This window comes from Octopus bimaculoides, chromosome 5, assembly GCF_001194135.2.
Source record: "Octopus bimaculoides isolate UCB-OBI-ISO-001 chromosome 5, ASM119413v2, whole genome shotgun sequence".
Classification (NCBI taxonomy): domain Eukaryota; kingdom Metazoa; phylum Mollusca; class Cephalopoda; order Octopoda; family Octopodidae; genus Octopus; species Octopus bimaculoides.
Genome location: NC_068985.1, coordinates 39,951,875 through 39,956,074, shown reverse-complemented (window position 1 = coordinate 39,956,074; position 4,200 = coordinate 39,951,875). Strand labels below are relative to the sequence as shown.

General features: G+C 33.3%; 1 protein-coding gene across 2 annotated transcripts in view; it reads left to right on the top strand.

Moving 5' to 3' along the window:
* The window catches only part of LOC106879859 (alanine aminotransferase 2-like), a 27,305-nt gene extending 23,422 nt beyond the window's left edge, over positions 1-3,883 (top strand). For both annotated transcript variants that reach the window (XR_008264254.1, XM_052968335.1), the window contains one exon: positions 1,895-3,883. The gene's annotated coding sequence lies outside the window, so the exon portion shown is untranslated. The remainder of the gene's footprint in view (positions 1-1,894) is intronic.
* The last annotated feature ends 317 nt before the right edge of the window (positions 3,884-4,200 follow it).

The following is a 4,200-nucleotide window of genomic DNA, read 5'->3' as shown; positions in this document are numbered from 1 at the left end:
CAGCTTTATATTACATTAATCTTAATCTTATTTCGGCCAGAGTTCTTTCGTCACACATAAATAAATAAAAACAAATACAAATGAACACGTATTAACAGAGTATATAGGTGATACAGACACTCCCCATACACACATGCACTTACAAAAGACACAGACACGACGAAAGAACTCTGGCCGAAATAAGATTAAGATTAATGTAATATAAAGCTGAAGCAAATTAACACCAAATATACAGTGCGTGTGTTTTTATTGGCTAAACTGGCAATATGACCATCCCCAAGTACAACAACATATATATATATATATATATATATATATAATTTTAACACATACATTTCACAAGAAATGTTGCATACATATATTACACAGAAATATAAGGACAATAATTTATAACCCTGATGATGACGATGATGATGATGGTGATGGTGACAGTGGCAGTAGTGGCAGCACTGTTGTTGTTATTGCTACTGTTGGTGCGTGAGTGTGTGCGCATGCACATGCGTGCATGTGCACTTGTGTATTTATGTATATACATACGTATACACACACACAAGCATGCATACATACTACATACTCAGAGCAAATATCTTTTGCTGTGACTTCAGGCCAACCAATATCTTGTGAGTGAAATTGGTAGACAGTAACTTAATGGTAGTGCATCAAATATACATACATACAAGGTGCGGGTAAAATCCCTTAGGTGGAAAATGAAGCCATCTTTCCTGTGCATGTGTGAAAATTTTCACGCTGGTGGGCTGTTATACCTAGAGTACAGACAAGTGATGCATGCTCATCAGATTTTCATTTTCACAAAAAGGATTCTCCGACTGCAACACAGAGTGAATTCGGCCAGGCCATGTTTGACATATTTTCTGCTTGTTTTGTCTTCATATCTGGAATACTTTTTGATCTTTCCTTCCTGAATATTATATCAGTGGACTTGTTTGAAACATCTACTGCAACAGTGAAGGCACATAACTCAGTGGTTAGAGCATCAGGCTCACAATCATGAGGTAGTGAGTTTGATTCCTGGACCGGGCTGTGTGTTGTGTTCTTGAGCAAGACACTTTATTTCATGTTGCTCCAGTTCACTCAGCTGTAGAAATGAGTTGTGATGTCACTGGTGCCAAGCTATATTGGCTTTTACCTTTCCCTTGGATAACATCAGTGGCATGGAGAGGGGAATCTGGTATGCATGGGCGACTGCTGGTCTTCCATAAACCACGTTGCCTGGACTTGTGCCTTGGCGGGTAACTTTCTAGGTGCAATCCCATAGTCATTCATGACTGAAGGGGGTCTTTACCCTTTTACTGCAACAGTAGATATTATGAAACTTTTGCTCTATTTTATTCTTCATATTTGTTCCCTAAGATATGATCTTTCATCATCAACCTTCTACTACTTTTGTTTTTCAGCTTTGCTGGAAACTACCCTCCTAATATCCAAGTGGAGCAATGCTAGCCACAGATAAAGATTATTCATGTTAGTGGTCCAAAGACAACTAGCTATATATCAATATGTTTCATTGAGAATGCTGTGCAGAGACCTAAAAGATTTTGTTCATACTGGACACACATAATTTGCAGCATAGTAGTATAGAACCAATTCTACTATTCTGGATCTTGTGAACTTTCACCCTCCTCTCCTGGGAAGTTGCTAATTTTTTGTTGAATACTATTCTAAGAGTTTGCTTTGGTCATTAGAACTAATTTATTTGACTTGAGAAAAATGAAAGGGAAAGTGAACCTGGAGGGGAAAGGTGCTGTCTTCCCAGCACTCTACAGATCTTGCTATGTGCGCTTGCCATATATTTGTATTAAACCTTGCTTTTTCTTTCCATATATTATCAGGAGAAATGGTTTTAAATTGTTTATATTTATATTTCTTCTTGCAGATATTTTATACCAGTAAAATGATAACTGATACCAAATATCCACAGCAAACCATTCCACTGAATTACAAGGCTTCAGTACTATTTCTAAGTTTGACTTGGTCAAAGATTTTTATTTTATATTTAGTATAAAATTAATTTTTTTAAAAAAGAGTCACAGTAACTACAACAAATTGATAAGAAACTTTGACTACCATATAAAATCAACAGGAGAGAAGGGAACTTGAGAAAAAAGGCATTGTTACTGTTTCTGTTGTTTCTAGGAACATTTTAATGAAGGATAATTTTTTGATATATTTAATTGTTGATTTAATATTAAAAAAATTATTTACCTATTTTTAAAAATATTTTTGTTTGTTTAAAAATCTCTGATACAAAATAGATGATTATATAAACATTTGACAATAGAAAGAATGAAATGATTCTAAGTTTTAAATTTCTCATACATTCCCTCATCATTCCCTAATTTGTAAAAACATTTTGACCAATTTTTTTATTGCAAGTTTTCAACTTAAGACACCTCACTCATATATAAGAGTCTTTCAGTTGTTTCTGCAGCAGATTCTTCTTTTTTTTTTTAAATTTTTTTTTACTCTCAAAATAACTATCTTCCAACTCATTCTTCTTGAAATTGTAATATTCTCACTCATTTAACCAGCCATTATTCCTATCTTCCTCTTAAAAAGAAGAAGACTTACCATTTTCCCTGTCTTCCTACAAACTGTGTGATACCCTTTCTTGGTTATTCATTTTTTTGTGGAGCCATACTAGTTCTTTTCATCTGTTTTACAAATCGCTATATTAATTCTTAGACAACTTTCAAAAGTAAAACGTTTTATTTATATTTTTTCTACCATTTCTACTGACTTCTTGTAAATAAAGTAAATTCTACTGATATCAGAAAGAAATGTATATCATTGGGACCTTAATCCACTGGTTTCAAATGAACCTCAAGAGTGTCTTACATTTTAACCTTGGAATTACTAACTCAAGCTGACAACAATGTAACATTCCAGTCAACTATAGAACCTGTTATTATTTGTTTTTATGTTGGTATTGTCATTGTCATAAGTGTGGTCGTTATCATTGTTGTTAAGTAACTCTGGTCAATTCTGTATGAGCCGATATAGAACTAGATTGTTGATCAAATAAAGCATTTGATCTGCATTTTTAGCTGTGGGCAATCTTTCCATCTCTATTGTAAATATATTGTTCTAAAAGTTACTACTTCAAGCAACTAGTGGTTTGTATTTTAAAAACAATATGGAGTTCATGTTGAAAAAATGTTACTGCTACATTGAGCAATCAACCAACTACATAGGAGTTACCTTACTGGCTCTTTTGGTTCATATCCTATGGATATAAAGTGGGGAACAAATTTAGTAAGAGAGATTTGGTTGCTATATTCAGAATGTCAAGTAACTATACAGACGCTCCCTCTGTGGTATGTGTTGTGATTTTTGTAAAGAATTTTTGAAGAACTCACTCTATTTTGTTAAATGAATCTATGGTGGTAAATGAATATGATAGCCAATCAAGCATTCAGCAGAAAAAACCCCACAAATCTCTAAATAAGTCAACATATATGCTGTTCATATAAGCACTGCCAGTTCCTATATTATCATTCCAAACCCTCATCTTCTGAAGAAATGAACCATTAAATCAACCTTGTTAAGATTTGAACTCTTGCTTGTCCTTAAACTATGTCTGACTTTATTCATCTTGAATTATTATATAATTTTTATATTGTACCATTTTTGAAGAAAAATGAATAACTGAATCAACCTGGGTCAGATTTGAACTTGGAAATATTTTTACACTCATTCCAACACTTGAGCAACAGTTGATCATTCACAAATGCTTACTCCAAACCAAGTAGAGGGACACTGGTTGTATATCAAGACAGTTCGGCAGTTTCTACCATCAAGTAGACCCTGAAAACTTTCTTCAGTGAATCAATGATATTCCAATAAATATGATTTATGCAGTAAATTGTTATTTTGTAATACTTTCAATGTTTTCTACCAACATTTAAATATAACATACGTTAGTATGGATGTTACACACACACATACACACATTTCAGCTTGTGTCATTTTCTTTCTTTGATGTAAAAACCAAAATCTTTATGCTAGTGTAAAATATCTTGCTGTTGTTTAGTCCAAAGTCAACTCTGGTAAAGCAGACCTATGACTAAAGATTTTCATCTGTGACCAAAATATCTTTTATTCATTGTAGTGTATCTAGATGTGGTATTCGGAAATAACATTAAATAACACAAATCTGAAATGTTCTTCCTCCTAAACATT